We start from the raw sequence: 19,936 nt of genomic DNA on the forward strand, positions 1-19,936 counted from the left end.
AAATAAGCCAGAAATGTGCACTGGAAAAAAGACAGCATCTTCAAGAAATAGTTCTGGCCAAACTAAGTGTTTATATGCAGAAGAATTAAAAAGGATCCAGATGGAAATGAAGAGGAGCCTAAGAAAAAGAAGGTCTAGCAACAGGCCCAAAGTGGGATTCTGCTCAAGGGGCGGGGGGGGGGGTCCCAAGGCCAGAGACTATTACTGAGGCTATGGGGTGCTCACCAAAAGGGATCTATCATTACTGCCCTCTGAAAGACTCAAAAAGCAGCTGAAAGAGGCAGATGCAGATATTTACACCCAACCAATGGGCAGACGTGCTGACCCCTGTGGTTGAATTAGGGAAGGCTGAAAGAAGCTGAAGAGGAGGATGACCCTGTAAGAGGACTGCAGTCTCAATTAACCTGGACCCCCAAGATCTCTCAAACACTGGACCACCAACCAGGTAACACACATACATCAGATAATATGATACCTCCCAACACATATACAGCAGAGGACTGCTGGATCTGAGTTCAGTCAGAGATGATGCACCTAACTCTCAAGAGACTGGAGGCCCCAGCGAGTTTAGAGGTGTGGTGGGGAGGGTGGTAGATTGAGGGGACATCTTCATAGAGACAGGGGACAGGGAGGAGGTATGGGATATAGAACAGTTGGAGGGTTGACTGGGAGGGGAATAAATAAATAAATAAATAAATAAATATTTGTCCTCATTACACTGCACAAAACTCAACTCCAAATAGATCAAAGACCTCAAAAGAAAACATTGAAACTAATAGAAGAAGAAAACGTTCTCAAAACATGAGAGACACATATTGGAGAAAAACTTTTAAAAAAGTGTTCAACATCCTTTGTCATCAGGGAGACCCAAATCTAAACTACTTTGAAATTTCATTTTTCATCAGTTAGAATGGTCAAGATCAATAAAAACATGGCAATTCATGTTAGAAAGGATGCTGGGTAAGGAGAATACACTCATTTGTTGCTCAAGTCAGAGTGCAAATGTGAAAAGTCACTAGGGACATAAAAGGGACAGTCATTTAGAAACTGGACAATAGATTTACATCAAGATCTAGCTTTATCATTTTCTTGATATATAACTAAAGGATTCTACATCTTACTGCAGAGATAATTGTTCAACCATGTTCATTGCTACTATATCCAAAATAGCCAGAAATTAGAAAGGAGACACAATGTTTAAAACATATTTTATATTTTTTATAGTGATGTTAACTTTTAAGCATTAGATAGGAATGCTACATGAAGACATGTAGGAACACTGGAACAGGAATATTGAATGGGAAGAGGAAAAAAAAAAGGTAAGGGAGGAAATATGAGAAGAGTTAATGAAACTAGTGACCCTTTCAGGGGAATCTACTACTGTAGAATCCTTTTAAAATGCATATATACAAAATCTAAATGAAGTCACCTAGTAACAGAGGAGACAATGTGTCAATTAGACCTTTTGCCACCAAGTGAAATCTTTTGTGCATTAATGGGTTATATCTATTTGAATCATTGGCCAAAGGGGCCCTATTGAAACACCAAAATATGTCAGGCTATTTCCAAGGCTACTAATTGCTCTTAATAAGCTAATGGTATGCCCCTACTGTGGAAGACAACACTTACAGATCTAATTATATATGGAGAAGTAGATATGGAGCCTAGCCAAAGGTTAGGATTTATCATTAAAGTGGTAGCCTTGACTCCCACTGAGTAGTTTTCATGGTAATCCGCATGTTACAGAGAAGGAAAGTAGCCACCAACCCGTGTACAAACCCTACAATCAGCATCAATAACCTGTCTGCATCTTATGCTGGTTTAATAGTGGCACAGATGTTGTAGGAGTAACCAATCACTATCTGGTTAGATTTAAGGCCCACTCCAGGAAATAGAACACCTGCTGACACTATCTGATTGGGCAAGAACCTGAAGCTGGATAAGTCAGGAACCTCTAGGAAAACCAAATATTATTGTTTTGCTAAAGGAACACTGCCAAAAAAAAAAATGTCTCCTAAAGATACTCTGCTATACTCATAGATCAGTGTGATGCTCAGTATCGGCAGCGAGCCTTCATCTTGAAGTTGATGGGAACTAACACGGAGACCCACAACTGCAAAATGTGCAGAGAAAGAAATTTTGGAGCATTCAGTCCTGAATGGAATATAATCATCAAACCTCTGCCCCTCCCCCAAGGCTTCAGGAGCTATGTGGAAGAGCAAGTGAAAAGAATGTAAGAGTCAGGGCAGTTAGATAACTAAGGAAACTACTTGTCAGACAGAAAAGGATTGGCACACATATGAACTCATTGAGACTGTGGCAGCACACACAGTGCTCACACAGATTCAAGCCAGATGGGGTCCCAATGCTGAGGGGAGAAAATGGTAAAAGTTCTCAGCCCTAAGCAAGAAGCTATTTCCAATCGGCATCTGCCTTCAAAGGAAAAAAAAAAAAAAAAAAAAAAAAAAAAAAACAGGTTTTGCCTATGGAGCTGAACTGGGTATATAAACCACACTTAAGGGTGGGCCACATGCCCAGCAGTAGATGTTCCAACAGAAAATAAACTCAGTGCTTTGTTTGAGCATTTCCTTCTTTTTGTTTCCTTTGTATATTATGGTTTCTAATTTTGTATTTTAACTGGATTTTTGGTTTTTCTTTTCTCACTCTGTCTCTGTCTCTTTCTTTGTGTGTGCATATGTGTATGTGTTGTCTTTGTTTTTTCACTTTGGTTGTCTGTCTTTATTTACCTGTTTGTTCTCTAAAGAGAAAGGAGAAGAAAGAATGTGGAGTTAGATACATGGGAATAAAGAAAGGATCTTGCAAGAGCTGGGGTAGGGAAAACTTCAACAACTGAAAAGCTTTGCTGTGTATAGTAATCGCTGGGGCATTCTCACTAGTTGGAATTATCATGTTTCCCAAAAGCAACTTAACAAAATCAATAAGTACTTGGTGAATAATATGCTTTGTGATTCTAGGCAAGGCATGCTTCTTCTCTCTTAGTCAAACTTTATTGTCAACTTGATTGCATGAGGGGTGCCAGAGAGATTATAGTAGCGTGTCCCTGAATATACTAGTGTGGCCATTTTTTGAGAAGACCAATAAGAAGATCTACACTCTAAATGTGGGTGACACTATCCCAAATGCTAGTTATCTTCATGGATTAAAAGAAAAATAATGAAACCACACTAGTACATCTATCCTTTCTTGCTACTTACTGTTCACTGTGAGGTGAACAGTCTTTCCTGGCTTCTACCACTATGATGTTCAACTTTATCATGGGTAAAGCATCAAAAGAGTCTCTAGCACTGTAAATAGAAAACTTCATGCCTTGGATGTATTGTCATTGCTATTGTTTGATGATCTGAAAGGAGGGGGGGTGGCTTGGGCTGACCTTAGGCAGAACCACTTATATTCAAAGCAAAGGAGGATTTTGTCACCCATGTGTATGGATGGCCAAAATTCCTACAGAATAAGATGTGATGCATCCCCTTATAGGGGCAACACGACTTAAGGGAAACTGAGAGTTGTAATGTTTCTGGGAAAAAAAATCCTATAATACCTAACTCCAAGAAAATATAAAAAATACATTGCAGGGGTGTTAAAATAGTTGTTTTCTGTTAAGGAAGGCCTTTGTCTAAGGGAGTAGTTCTGGGTCCATTGAAGAGGGGGGTCCTCTGGCCATGTACCAGGAGGAGAGTCTTAAATTAATCAGCTGCATAGAATTAGATAATTGCCATAATGTATTCCTGAAAAAACTTGGAAAATAAATATTAGAGGGCTGAAAAGAGATGACTTGGTTACAGGGTAGAACTATGAGATTTTTCTAGGTGAGTTGGAGGAGGGAGGCTGAGGTGGAAGAGTCAGAGTGGGTCAGTGAGGGGATGTGGACATAGTGGTGATTCGGAATGAAAGTGATTGCTTCCACTGTCAGAATTGTTGCACCAAAAGAAGTTTGCAGAAGTAGCAGGGAGCTACAGAATATCAAAGGAAGAAAAAGGAGAAAGCACAGGACTAATATAAAGAATTATTATCTCTCCTGTAGTAAAAGAGATTAATTCTCTTACAGCCAGAGTTTCTTCACAGAATATAAAATATAGTTTTTGCAGATATATCAGGAGCAAATGGTACAGTTGTAGGGTGACAGCTTTGGGAGAGCTATTGTGGAACCTTTTGTTTGGGAATAGGATGGAGTTCAGTAAGTAAAACATTTAAAAGATAGGGAAAAAAAACATAAGCAAGAAGATAATAAGGAGGAAAGGGCAGATCCAGAGGACCTAGAGTGGGAGGGAACCAGAAGCCCATACATAAGATGAGGCTTGTGGTTAAATATTTGCCTGGCCCTTCTCTCTAGGCAACATCTCAAAGGAGATAGGACGGGTGAGTATGTAATCAGCCAGCATTGTTGGAGGAGAGCACAAAACCCATCCTTAGAAACAGTCAGATTTAGTCCTTTGTGATTTTGGAGTATTTGGGAGTTGACCTGTGTCTGGTGGATGTTAAGCTGACTAGGGCTGATGCTACAGAGGTTAGTTAATGCAAAGTAGTCCAGATGTTTTAGTTCTGAATCTCAAGAACAATATCTAAAGTGGCAAGAAGAGGGGTGAGATGGATGGCCCATGACCCACTCATTAGTACCCTTTTAGAGGTCACCAAAAGTGCTTTTAGGGGTCTTGGGACCCACATTTCATGTAATGGCTTCATAGTTGACAAAAGAGCAAGAGAGGAGCAGCAATGCCTCATAAGGGTGTCCATCCAAGGGGCCACAATAAAGCTTGACAGATGGAAAAGTCCAGAACATAAGCCGGAAGTAAAAACTGTACTTTATGGGGACACTTTCATGAGTAAAACATTTACTTCAAGATTAATATAATAATTACATCTATATAACATGAGGTTAAATATAAAGTTAGCATAAGGTTAAAGGCAATTGCTCAACTGGCTGGACCATATACCAGAGTTCTTTAGAAGGATAAGACAGCTATGATCATGTTTGTTTACTTCATATTCCTGCATAAAAAATAAGTACCTAGAAGTTTTGTAAAGGAAGCCAGCCAAAGAGTCATCAAAGGAATGAATCTGAACAGAAAGAGTCTAAGTGACATCCTCCCTTCCACATATGACAAATTAGGTACATTTGCTCAAATATTGACAATGGCAGCTATTACTTAATGACTAAAAATGGAATATCTCAAATAAAACACAATTTTTACTTAGAAACAAATTTATAAGGTAAAACTTTTTAAAGTTGGGACTATTACCTTAAATTACCTTATATAATATTTGAAAACATGACTTGATACATATTTTTGTTAATACCAAATAATTATATCTATTTCAAGGTTATATAGTAAATTCTATGTCTCATGAAGAGACAACTTAACTCCAAGTTCTCTTCCCTCAAAAGAAATGATTTTCAATTTACAATTTAGAAATACTTCTAGCTAGAGACAGTAACTGCCTTACCTTCTCCTCAATGGGAACCTCTCTGGAACACTCCAGAAAAGGGTTTCTCAACCTGTAGTTTGCAACCCTTTGGGGGGGTTCAATGGCCCTTTCACAGGGGTAGCATATCAGATGATCTGCATATGAGATATTTACATTATGGTTTCTAACAGTACCACAGTTACAGTTATGCAGCAGCAATGAAATCATTTTGTGACTGGGGGTAACCATAACATAAGGAACCATATTAAAATGCTGTAGCACTAGGGATGTTGAGAGCCACGGCTCTAGAGCATCTAAGTTACTCTCAGTGTCAGTGACCACTGTGTCAAGAATAAAGGATTTACCTTACGAAGTTTTCTAAAATTAACGCAATTAACAGAACCTCATAAAATTTCTCTGCCATGTCCACTCAACTTTATAAAAATTCTTCATTTCATACACTCATCCAATAGATGAAAGAAAAAAAGCAGCCATATCAAATCTGTAACAAACAATTTACATGTCACATGAGCCTAATGAACAGACTGGAGCCAACTCTTTACTCCTCTTGCCGATGGACAAATCTCTAGATAACCACATCCTGACAGCATTAAGAGAGTTTCTTAACTGTGGAAAGCCGTGCCACGAGCAATCGAGTGTGTGCTGTGAGCAATCGCCATTATAAGATGGCGCTGGCTTCCACTGCGCCTAACTAGTAAACAAGCCTTATGAGCAAGTGCAAGAGTGAACTCAGGCCTAGTCACTGCCCATCTTGCGGCATAGTAATGGGGTGATGGGCAAGCAACGAATCAGGAGCTGTCACCACGCCACATCAGGTGCTGAAACCCCGTCACGCTGCAGGCTATATAAGCAGCGCCATTTTCCCGGTTCGGGGTCTTCCCTCCTGATAAGTAAGCAATAAAAGCTTTGCCGCAGAAGATTCCGGTTGTCCTGAGTGTGTTCTTGCCGGCGGGGACAAAAGCTCGGGATACTTAACGTCATTCTATTTTTAAAATAGATCGGTTGTTTAGAGGCATAATTTTTTTAAAACAAGATGACCAAATTAGAGGAGATTTAACAAATACTGGCTTTTGGAATCTCTTTAAAAAAATCCACACATCATTGTCAAAGCCCTTGTATTCCCTGTAAGATTTAAGTAAGAGTGCAGGCACTGGCCCTAGAACGCTCTAACTGTGTAGAAACCAGATTATATTCACAGAGCACTACAAGTGAGCCCAGGACGGAGAGAATCTCCCTCATCTAAGTCGTCTCAGAATCTAAACGCCCCAGATATCACTTAATAAAATCATCTCTTGAGTCTGCGCATGCAAAAGTCAACTGTCAAACACTACACTTGGATACGCTGAAAAACTTTCTAAGACTGTGAGTTTGATGACAGTGTATCTTGCATCCTCCTTTAATGACAAAACTTAGGTGGTTAGGGTTCAGACTATGAAATAAAATATCAGTGAGAGGAAGCAATGGATGCCAGGGTAAGGGGCCCAGACAATTGAACCAGCATTCAAGTTCAGACTATGAAATAAAATATCAGTGAGAGGAAGCAATGGATGCCAGGGTAAGGGGCCCAGACAATTGAACCAGCATTCAAGTTCCATACCAGTTGGTGGCAGAGTTAGGTACAAGGTCCTAAGAAATCTCCCAGCGTTCTTGCATGATGGTTCAGGAGATATTGAGAGGATAGTAATTGCTATTTGCCTTTCTGTTATTTGAGGCATGTAGGATGGGAGCACAGACTCTGAGATCCTCCATTGTGTAAGAGAATCCATCCCCCTGTCATATGAGACATGAGAAGTAATTTATCTTTTCTATAGATAAGAAAGACTTTTTTCTGGTTTGGCTAAATTGTTAGAGCTGTCAAGTCTATGCAGCCAGAGGCAGAAGCAGCAGACTTTTCACAGATCGCAATTCTCACCCATCCTTGTCCTGTAATGAGGCTAGCATGCTATTGACTCTGATAGGAGGGTTCTCCAACCCGGAGAACTGTGCTCCATCCAAGGGAATTAGTTGAGCCTAAGGAATTCTTGCCATGAACGTGTGTTGTATTCAGGTTTGTATTCATTCAGAGATGATGCTCCTAACCCTCAAGAGACTGGAGGCCCCAGGGAGTTTAGAGCTCAGGTGGGGTGAGGAATGGGGGCATCCACATGGAGATGGTCTGTGGTGGACAGGAGGTGTGAGATGTGGAGCAGTCAGAAAGTGGATGTGGGGGCATGGAATGTGGAGTATAAAAATAAATTAAAAATAAAATTAAATAAAAAAGAAAGTGTGCTGTAAATTTAACCCATTTTACTCAAGTATCAATAGTTTTAACCATTTTAAAATATTTTTAAAATATACCTGATTTTCATTATTTTACGTTACGCAAACTTTAATTTAAACTTCTCTTGAATTACTTATTAGCCTTACATTTTAACAACATATACAAAATGCTATTTGATGGGCGAGAATAACTGATCACTTTTCCCAAGATTATCTCTGTAAATAAGTTACATTTGTAATTAGCATGTCTGACCAATAACTTGTATATATAAATAGTTCATAAGTTAGTAATTATTATTTCAGATTTTTTCCTATAGTGACATTTTAGAGAATTCTGGAATTTTGGTTTCTTTAAAAAAACACAGAAATATTATAAGAACATGCTTTCACTTTAATCCCAGATGTAGGGATATGGACTGCTTCAGATTATCCAAAGCAGCTGACTATGATTGGTCTTGAAATCTAAAAGAAGCATGGTTTTTCCAACTGCAGATAATTTCTGTGATTGTGTGACATTTGGAACTCAGGGAACTTTTCAGAGGGTACATAAATGCTAGGACCCTAGACACAGTTCGTTGGTCTTTGGTCACTTAGGGAGGTTGCTGCGGTTTGTTAGTAGCTATGTTCCAAGACAAAGCAAAAGGAAAGAAATTAGTGTCAGTGATCTGTCTATCAGTCTATCATTTGTCTCTGTTTCTCTCCATGTCTCTGTCTCTCTCTGTCTTTGTCTGTCTCTGTCTGTTTCTGTCTGTTTCTCTGTCTCTCTTTCTCCTTCTTCCCTTTCCTCTCCCTCTCTCTCTTTCTCCTCTATCCTTTCTCTTCTAATTAGTGTAAAGAGCAGAAACCAGAGAGATATAGGGCAGAAAAAAAGAACAACTCACAAAGTAGCATCAAAGAGCTTAACATTATCCCTGTTAGGTTTGAGCCTTATCAAGATATAATTCTAAAAGGAAAGATCCTTTAGTATCAAAATAAACTTTAAACCATAAATAAAGTCTACAAAAGACTAGGGACCTCATTTTGTTCTCATCCTTTTATAGTATACTTACAAAACACCAGGCATTTTTATATGACTCAGCCTTAAAGCAATCTACCTTTGAAGGCTAGCATTGCCTCCTTAATCTAAAAAATTGAGTAGAATGATAAATAGAAAGATACCACATGATCTCCTTGACTAAGATAACCATGAAGTCACAGGACATGCTTTCATACTGATGAAGCTATCAGCCAATATGGCCACCAGCCACATGGCTACTAGGTCATTAACTAAGATGATTCAAGCCAAAAAGTTATTTAACACAAGATAAACCTAGGTCATCAGCCAAGATGGCAGCAACCACATAGTATTTAAGATGAGCCTATCGGATACATACCATTTACCTAAAAAAGAGCAGAGCAGAATCCAAATTACATTTATGGTATGTTATAGCAAATTAATAATATTTATAAGTATCATATAATTGTTAACCTTTTATTACAGATTTTAAGCTAACTTCTAATTTTATAAATCATTATATTACACTCAATGAACTTACAAATCCTAAAACACAAAAGTTAAACCTTTAAAGATAGCAAACAAAATCAAGAAAAGGGGTGCAGTATTCAGAGAGTTAAGCTCTTCCTATTTGTAACTTTTATGGGAAATAGTTTATTTCTTAAATGCTCTCAAGCACAAAGTTTCTTTTCTTGGGCTGTTTTGTTTTGCTGTCTTTTTCTGTCACTGAGTCAGATGTTCAGCCTGACCCAGAACAGAGCCTTGGAGGAAAGTTTTAAACAAACACATTTACTCTGGAGCAGTTGGGCTGAATTCCAACTCTAGAGCCAGTCTTTTCCATAGAGTAGAACAGCATGAAATAATTTTTCAATATTATCCTTACCCAAAAGGCATTTGAATCTCTGTAAGACTGAACCCAATGATCTACATACCCATAACCATTTGTGTGTCAGCAAATGGAGCAGCCCATTTGACATGCTTTTACCTCTTAGCTCTTAAAGATGCAAGAAGGATTTTCCAGGTTTGGAGAGGCAGAAAAACAAGTGGGCCAAACGCACAAGGCAATATAGATCGATGACATCAAACTTAGAAATAGGTACAACTTTAGAGACCCAATCGAAGTGAGAGCAGGCATTCTCATTCTGAGTGAGGTTGCAGGCCCGAGCCATGAAAGGGATGAAAGTCAATTGTGAGTTATATGAGGGAGGAGCCTCAGATCACACTACCCTCTCTTCTTAGTCAGTTATCTAAATCAGTTTAGTTATCAGAGTTTGGGCCACCAGCAGTGGCCCAAATGTGCATTGAGCAATGTCCAATGTACATTAAGACCAAAGTTGGACCAGGAGCTGAATAAGGGAACTCAATATATATAGTCCCCCAAATATATAGCTTTTTTGATTAGCCTGCAGCCAGGATGACAGTGTGTGGCTTGGAATGGAGAATTTGGAGGCCACAGTGGGGTCCAACCAAATATACAAGGGTCAATATACAGGAGCATCCTCCAAGACTCAAAATGACCAGATGTGGCTAGAACATAAATATTCAGGCAAGGGGGTATCGCCCAGGTGTGTAGATGGCCAAAATGCCTACCAAAGAAGGTGGGATGCAGTTCCGTATATGGACAGAATTGACTTCAGCAGTCTGTAAGGGAAGCTGGGAAGTGTAGTCTTTGAACAGGAAACCATCAGTTGTGACTAAATCTCAGACGGGTTGTTATTGGAGAAGACAGGCTTCAGGAGGTGTTAGAGAAGAATACTGGAGTAGCCTTAAAATGGAATAAGCCAGGCTTATCATTGTGGGGAGAGGTCAGATGGCCAGAATTCTGAAAGATATTCTGAGAGCAAATATAAATGTTTCAGGGGGCAATGCCAATCTTACTGAGAATTTGACTAGAGACATTTATATTACATTGTGGCAAGAAAGATAGCCACAATAGTCCTGAGGTTTTCTGAGGCTGGATTTAAGAGCCACAGACTAAATTGAATTTTGTGAAGGAAATTTCGAGCTTTTGCAGCCTTCAGGCTGTGGCATAGCTATTTCTGGCTGCCTTTAGCCAGGTTCACTGGAGAACTGAGTCGAAAGGCAGAACAGAAAGACTTGAAAAATCTACAGCTTGGCCAACAAAAGGAGACATGTAGAATTGTGGACAACAAGAGCACTATTGTTAAAGTGATAACATTATTTTTAAAAAAAATCAAGTATTTTGAACCAGGATAGCCGAGAAGATTCTTTGTGTAGCTTTGGACAAGTACTATTGCTGCATTAAGAGCGCCAGGAGACATACCTATCTAGAAAAGGCTTTTTCCATGTTCACCACTCAGACACACATAGGCCACTGCAGCTATGGATCAGGTTACTAGAGGAATTGGTGGCAAATTTTGGTCTTCTTGTGATGCTAGTTTTATAGCATAAGAATTTCAAGAGTTTCTGGATCATGGCAGCTTCTACACAGATTCCAAGAGGGGGTGAAAAGGATAAACAATGTATGACAGGACCCCCAGGAAGACTCCCCCAGGAGTTTCAGTGGGAACTCTAAGATGATGCAGAGGCCAGAAATGTCTTCTAAGAATACTTGTAGTTTCAGTGGAAATTCTAAGATGACAGAGAAGAAGAGATGTCTCCTAAGAGTAGCTGCAGACAGCAGGCAGATCCAGGCCAAGCAAATGACACTAGAACTGGCAAAAAGCCAAGCCATAGATGTAGGGCCTCAGTTTGGAATGTGTATCATACCAGGTGTCTTGAATGCAGATATGAAGCTATAGCCAGGGTAAAGGTTTCATTCTCCATATTCTCCTAGTCTGATCTTTCAGAAATAAATATATATCACCACTGATGGTTTGATTCGGGTTTCAGAAGAGACTTTAAAGATGGCCTTTGAACAAAGTTGGAACTATGAAGACTTTGGGGACTCTTGAATATGGATTACATTTGTTTTTCCTTATGACATAATGGCATGGGACCAGGGAAACAATGTCATGGTTTTGATATGGAGTGCCCCTCCCCAAAAGGCTCACATGGTGACGGCTTGTTCCTCAGGTAGTAGTACTATTTCGGGCTACTTCAGAAACTTGAGAATGTAACTTGGCTGAAGGAAGCAGGTCACTGATATTCTTTCTCTGTTTCCAGCTTCTGGTCCTTTAGGAGATGAACTGACAATCCTCCCCAACCTCATATGCTCTTGCAGCTCAGGTATTCCATTTCAGACCTCTGAAACCCTGAGCCACAAGGTAAGAGAAATCCTATCTCCTTAAGGTTTTGGGTCACATATGTTAATCCTAACTAATTCAAACCATTACAAAGGCCTAGGATGGGGATCACTGTGAGCAAACCTAGATGTTCTGTCTCAGTCTGAACTTAGTTTTCTCTTGTAAGCCTTTTGCCCTTCAAGTTTCTTTATGCTAACAAGTGGCATTCTCTTTATATCACATCAGAAGACTATGTTCCTCCTTGCAGAAGCAGTAAAATGGAACAAAACTCTGCTGTAGATAAACAGGGATGATCAGCCTACCTCAGTATGTTAAGGAAGAGTGGAATATCTTAATTTTGAAAAATGTATGAAAAGGCTAATGAAACTATCTAAACTTTTCACAGGAAGGTATACAGTTTCACAAAGACCTCAGACCAACCATCTGTTCAGTGGAAAAGGTCAAATCAAGAAGGCCACTGTGAGACATCTGGATCCTTAAGAAATGAGATAAAAATCCTGAGATTTCTCTGCTGATGTCATGGTTACTCTGAGAACCATGTATTGACACAGATTAACAAAACATTCTTTGTATGCCTGTGTAGGTAGAAATGAAGAACTACTCAACTGGCGATATGTAGAGAGGGCAGGGGAACATACATAAATGAAGGGATAGAAGAATATACCTAATCAAAAATATTAATTTTTCATAAACTTGAATAACATTCCATTTCAAGAAAATGTCCATACTGGTCATTTCACTTGATCCTCACCAAACTCCTGTAGAGTGAGTTGAGAGAATTATATTCAGATACAGCTCAGCTAGGCCATAAATCCAGCCATCTGCAGAGCTGGGCCTCATAGACAATCTCATCTGAACCCCCATATGGACACCACCATCATTGACCCATAAGTACTGAAATTCTATTAGCATAGGAACTCATTAAAATCATGTTTACCCTTTTATTAACTTAAAATCATATTTATCTAATAGATGTCTCATTAGCCTATTGAAGTCATTACTGCCTGTCAGTCAGAGAAAGCAAATGAATGAACACCCTTCACAACAGCACAACCAGCAGGGCAGTAATTAATGACTGCTAATAGCAGCTTCGTGTTCCTGCACATTGATTTTCAGATAAGTAATACATATTTATGACTTTTGGGGAATAGTATTCTTTTTTGCGCACCAAGAGCACATCTACTGGTAATTATTAACAACACACCGTTTGAATGACCTCTCTCTAATAACCTCTTCACATGAAGGTTCCTTCAATGCCCATTGGCTAATTGGATTTGAATCATTTGGTCAAATGCTTTGCATTGATCTCATTTAGATGACAACAGAAAATACATCAAAGATACATCCTATGTGCAAATGCTCTAAGAGGCAGAAAGACTTGAGTTCTCAGGACAAAAAAGCAACTATGTGAACACTTAAGCCATATGTAACTGCTACAGATCTCAGTCTCACTTGTAGTTGACTTGGATGATATGAACCTGTTCTGTTTAATATGAGCAACTGTACTGCTTTGGTGAAACATGCATCCTGTGTTCAGCAACACCGAGAAAGCTGTGCGATAACTTATATCTGCAGGTATTATTGAGTGAATGATATATATGTGAATGGTGTGTCTGTGAGGTGTGTGTGTGTGTGTGTGTGTGTGTGTGTGTGTGTGTCCATGTACTCATGTGGCAAGGCTGAAAAAAAATCTGTAATAGTGTGTATGGCAGGGAGAAAACAACCTGGGGTGTGAGTCCTCCTCACCTTACACCTTGCTCGAAACAGGGTCTTGTTTTTACCACCAAGGGTGCCATGCTTGCTGGTCTGCATATTTCCAGAGAGTCTATTCCCAGTCTCACACCTGGCAGTAGGTGTCATGACCCTCAAAGTCTAATACTGCACTCATTTTTATGTGGCTTATGGAGATTTACAATCAGGTCCTCATACTTACCTTGGCAAGAGCTCTAACCCCTGACCCATCTCCAGGGCTCAAGCTTTTAGAGTTGTACTTTCACTAAAGACAATAGATTCTTTTCAATCAAAATTTAAAAATCAAGAAAATATTTCCTTTCATCTCATAGCAAAAGAGAAACAGGAGAAGCAGTCTGGACAGTTTGCCTATGTGAGGCCCCACACTTGCCCTCCTATCATAAGAAGTTGCAGGCACCAGATATCCAGTTGCTGAGAAGTTATAATGTATGCAACAAGATTTTAGAAGTGAAATGTCCTAAAATAGGTGAGCAACCACTGAGTATACTGATATGCCTTGAAAATGTGCTCAAGACATTATTTTAACAATGCCTTTAATATGTTTAATATTCCATCAATAAAGAAAATTTGGAATGAAAATCTAAACTACACAATGTTTGGTGGTGAAAATAAATATGTTAACACATTTTACAGGTTTGATTATTTTTAAAAATTTAGTATTCATTTTAGGAGAAAAGGGAATCAAAGACAGTTGTTTGGCCCTTTTAGGTATTTACTACTTTAAAAATATTTTATGTTTGTGTGTGATAGTGTGCACACATGGATGCATGTTTGTGTGTGTTAAAATTAATCATTTCCATTCATCAAAAATGGCTGATAAAATTAACTAGACATTGTATTTCTTAATAAGTTGTTACTTTTATATCCACTTGCCCAAGCCTGTTTTTCACCTTGACCTACAATATATTAATTAACTTACTGAACAGGGGCTTCTCTAGATAAAAGTAATTAGATTTATGTGAATTTGCCTAATGAAGTACAGCTTCATTTTCATTCATATGTACACAGCTTTATTAAATAGTGTCAACGAAACTTTGATTTGAACTGTATCAGGCCTTTTGTAAGTATCACATGCATGTGTGATTAAGAAAACATGTTTTTGAAATAGCTTAAGGATTTCTAATAAGGGATAGGATACATTTGTAACTATAATTTTCATCGTAGGTGTTTCTGGGTCCCTCTAAAATACAACTGATTACAAATTATTTTTAAAGAATGGCCAGCATTTTGTGTAATTAAGAAAATTAATCATATTATTCAACTGATTTGATCACTTTATTGTATAATATAAAAAGTAAGTCAGTCCATTGGCTTATTTATGATTGTTAAAAATACTCACTTTCAAACCAAATGGGTTACACAAAGATTACCTAAAGGCTGACATGGAAATCAGTGAAGGCGTTGTCTGTCTAGTCTGAGATAGGTCTGGCTTGTCCTAACCCCGACAGTAGGCACATCTGAGTACTCAGATGGGAGAGAACCTAATCAATAGTATAACATGAGTCTCAGCAAGCAAAAGTTTCCACAATACAACGTTCTATAATGACAGAGCTTCCCTCTTTGCACACTGTCTAGTACAGTGGCAGCACACCACACATGACTCTGGACCTTGATGACTCTGGAACTAAATTATAACATTTTAGTAGTCATGCATATGTGGGTCTAGAGCCTGCTGTGTTGACTGTGTTGGGCAACAAATATATATGTACACAAACACACATATATATGTATGTGTGTGTGTGTGTGTGTGTGTGTGTGTGTGTGTGTTTACTTTGAGATAAAATGGGCTTAACCAGAGTCATTTTATGACCAGGTTTAGAACTGTCCACTAGATCCTGATGGTATTACCAGTGGTTATACAACTGATGTCAGTGACTCTCCAATTAAGGGTGTACACATGTGTGTGTGTGTGTGTGTGTGTGTGTGTGTGTGTGTCCATGTGTTCTGAAGCCCATCCCCCATCCATGATTGGTTGTTGAGATCCATTATTATGCATATTTGGTGTAATTCAGTAAAACTGCATTGAGTTCATGATTGAAATGATTGCATCATACCTAGAAGATGGCACTCAGTAACCCTTCTTTCATGCATCACTCAGCTTTTATACTCTTTCTTGATTTTATTTTGCAATATTCTCTGAGTCTTAGAATGGTAATATAAACGTCCCATTTATGATGAATATGTAATCTAGAAGTTCTCTCAGTACCTTGAGCAGTCATATGCCTATATTAAACACCTTTCACTGAAAAAAATAAGTTTCTCTGATGAAGGCTGAGTGTAGCATTTGTCCATAAATATAAGTATACATAATTTGAAGACAACTTGTTGTCATGTAAATTTGGCTAAACAACATTGGTAGGCTCTTCTTTTAGGTCCAAAGACTCATCATATGAAAGTCCACATGATTTTAGCCACCTGATTTTAGACAAAATGTCAGAAACAATAACAACAACAACAACAAAAATGTTGGAGTAAAAAAACCATCTTCAACAGATGTTGAGAAAATTGGATGTCTGTGTATAGAAGAAACAAACGAGACCCTTATGTCTCACTCTCTATAGAAATAAACTACAAATGTTTCAAAGACCTCAATGTTAAATGTAAAACTGTGAAGTTCTATGAGAAAAAAGGAGAGATCTGTCTGCAACATACATGTATAGAGCAGGACTCTGACTTTCTTTCCCTAGGAAGCACAGCTCACAGTTGACATGGATCTCCTGAAACTATGAAGCTTCTTACAGCAAAGTAAACACCCAATCAAGTGAAGAGGAATCCCACAGACTTGGAAAAATCCTCATCTATACATCTGACAGAGGATTAATATGTAGCATATATAAAGAACACAGAGCAAGGCATCAAGAAACCAAATTGATTTTAAAAACTGGGCTATTGATATGAACACAGAGTTCTCAAAGGAAGAAATACAAATGGCTAAAAATATTTTAAATGTTTTGTATCATTAGTCATCAGGGAGATTCAAATAAAAAATAATGGGAAACTATTGCTCAGCCAATCTCAGAATGGCTATCATAACAAAAATATGTGACAACAAATGCTGGAATGGATGTGGGGTAAAAAGTTTGTTTATCCACAGTGGGGAGGGATATAAACTAGTGCTGCCACTGTAGAAAGCAGTATAATGATTCCACAAAACTCTAGAAATAGAAACAACATATGACCCAATTATAAAATACTTTGGGAAGTTTAATTAGGGTAATCATCAGAAAAATGACTAATTTAATCTAATTTTGAAGTCCTCCAAGTGTAATGAATTTTTAAAATAGATTTTTGTGTGGTCAAATTGTAGCTAAATCCAAGATTTAAGTATTCATCATTAAGTACTTCACATTCTGAATTAGCTTCCTAGAACCAGAACTGTGTGCCTTTCATAGATATTCCTGAGAGCTGGGATAATCACCAACTATGATCCTGCCATTTATTTCCAAGTTAACTTGAAAAGGGACTAGAGATAGGACAGGTAGGTCTAATCTAGTAATTTGTTGGATACACTGATCAGAAATGATAGTAAGCTGGGCGTGGTGGCGCATACCTTTAATCCCAGAAGTCGGGAGGCAGAGGTAGGCAGATTTCTGAGTTCGAGGCCAGCCTGGTATACAAAGTGAGTTCCAGGACAGCCAGGGCTATACATAGAAACCCTGTCTCTAAATAAAATAAAATAAAATAAAATAAAATAAAATAAAATAAAATAAAATAAAATAAAGAAATGATAATAAGTTTCCTCTGTCCTTCTGGATTAGGAGATTTGAGACTATTTCATTCTGTAAAGCCAAATGAGGGTAGTTTTACAGAAAATATCATAAAACTTGAGTCTATGCCAAGAAGACTAGCACCTTCCCTGACTATATGCTTGCTGAATTGAGCAAGCCAGCATTGCTTTTCTGGTGGCATAGTTTGAGTAGGGATGATTGGGGAATGCAAGGGCTAGGAAGTAGGAGTGGGTGGGTTGGGGAGAAGAGGGAGAGGGAAAGGATAGGGGATTTTCAGAGGGGAAACTAGGAAATGGGATAACATTTGAAATGTAAATAAAGAAAACATCTAATAAGAAATAAAAAGATTGTAGCTTGTGCCAGGTACAGCATGGGACACAGAGAAAGTGGAAAATAGTGCCCATCCTTCATGCAGAGACTTAGAAATCAGGTTGCCTTCTGGAATTACTCATAGATGAAGCTATGTAGTGATTAAGTGTAGACGTAGGAGAAACAATAATAATCACTCTTTTCTGCTTCCTAGACCCTAGAACACTAAAGCAAAAGCCCTCCATTATCCTCATGACTTTGTATACTAAAGGTATGGTTGGCTGTGTGGGAAAAGAGGAGGATGTTTCACCATAGGAGAGTGTCCCACCCATGGCATCAACAGAGACACATTTATTCCTCCTCTGAGATGATTTTTCACAGCACCCAGCTACACAGTTGAACATTGCATCAAGAAAGTCATAGTTGAGCATTCTATGGAGATGTTTACATCAAGAGAAGCCCCAGCAGCAGGCAAATGCAAGTGTAATCCTGATTATGTAATGGGCATGTCCCCACCTCTCTCCATGCTTCTAGTAAAAAAAAAAAAAAAAAAAAAGTCACATTCTCTGCCTTTGTTGACATTCCTCCCCTACCTGAGAAACTGAAGACTCCAGGCCCAGAATGGATAGACAGGAAGAAAACCCTACAAAATTTTCTAATTTACTCTATGTAAGCTAAGACACAGTTCAAACCTCCAAAAGAGAAGAATGAGAGACTTCAGTTAGGTAAGAGGTTATTTTAAAGTGGCCCATGTGGTTGCAGAGCAATAGATCCCTCATATATTTAAGGAAGAATTTATCTATGAACAATTAATTCAGAAGGACTTTTGAAAAGACATGCTAACATGGACAGAGCAAATAGCATGAGATCTCATCTGTACACAAAGAACTATAGGCAACTATGGAATTCTGAGAAAAATAAAAATAGTTTACCCATGGAGGAACACACTCATTGGTTATACAAGTGGACCCTGAAAACATACATATAAGTAACATTTTAACAGACTGATATTTATGTATTTAGAAATGTATATGTATATTCGTTTGTGAATATAACAATAATTAATGAAAAAAGGTCATAAATCTGAAAGGGAGCTAGGAGGGGTATATGGGAGTATTTGGAGAAAGGTCAACCAAGGGAAATTTATACTAATTATATTCTCAAAAAATAAATAATTTAAAAATACTGCAAGCTAAACATGAATGGGGAGAAAGTTCATATAAAAACTATTATAGTAGCTTCCTAAAATATATACAAAAGGAATTTAAATAGAGTTGCCATATCATAGGGGAGAGACTACCCCAACTAGAAACCATATGCTACCAACATTCAACACAGAGGTTTGTTGTTGTTGTTGTTGTTGTTGTTTTGCAGTAGAATTAAGAATGTAACTCACAACTGGAGAACATGAAGAGACTAACAGACTTGGAAATGCCTAGTTTTGAGTAGGATGTCCTTATCACACCTTTCTCCTTAAGGCTTAGGAATCTATGAAGAACAGAAGGTGAAAAGATTATAAGAGACAGAGGTAGTAAATGAATTAAGGAAGAAACATTTCCCAAACACAATAGGGAAGACGCATATATAGTCTCTGTGAGATTATAATAGCATTCATAAGACCTATACACACTCAAACTAAACAAAATAGCAGTATTGAGGATAGAAAATGGGCCAAAGTCTCATCCCAGCCATGAAGCTAATTGCAAATGATAGATGCCAGGAGAGGGAAATCCATTTTCTTTAATGGGGGTAACACTGGGAACACTGACCATAGCCCATAGCAGGTGTACTCAGGAAGAGTTGGCCAATGCAAATCAGATTCCCGTGTTATTGTTGTAGTTGTTTCTACTCATTCATTCATTCATTCATTCATTCCAGCTTTCCCTTCTTTCTTTTTTACCTTTCTCCCTTTCTTTCTCTCTTTCTTTTGCTCATTCACTCTTTTGTTTTTTGTTTCCTTTTAAGAGAGAAAAAACCAGGAAGTTGTGTGATAGGCAGGGTAGATGATCTAGACAGAGTTTGGATCATGGAATAGAATGTTATAAAAGTATTCTCAAAGAATTAAAAAAAAAAAAAAAAGCATGGATGGGGGATTTCACAGTACAATTAAAGCAGTGAAAACAGCTTTAAAGACCAGCACAGTAAACACACTTGTTTCTACCAATCAAGCTGAGACCACCTGATTGAATTACAAGCACATTTCTTCACACATTCTTCTGCCTCACTTTTAACACCATGCAATC

The 19,936-nt window shown here is 38.3% G+C and overlaps 1 protein-coding gene across 4 annotated transcripts in view; it reads right to left on the reverse strand.

Annotated features, from left to right (window-relative positions):
• The window catches only part of Fgf12 (fibroblast growth factor 12), a 595,461-nt gene that overhangs the window by 59,613 nt on the left and 515,912 nt on the right, over window positions 1-19,936 (reverse strand). The window lies entirely within an intron of this gene.

This window comes from Mus musculus, chromosome 16 (assembly GCF_000001635.26).
Source record: "Mus musculus strain C57BL/6J chromosome 16, GRCm38.p6 C57BL/6J".
Lineage (NCBI taxonomy): Eukaryota > Metazoa > Chordata > Mammalia > Rodentia > Muridae > Mus > Mus musculus.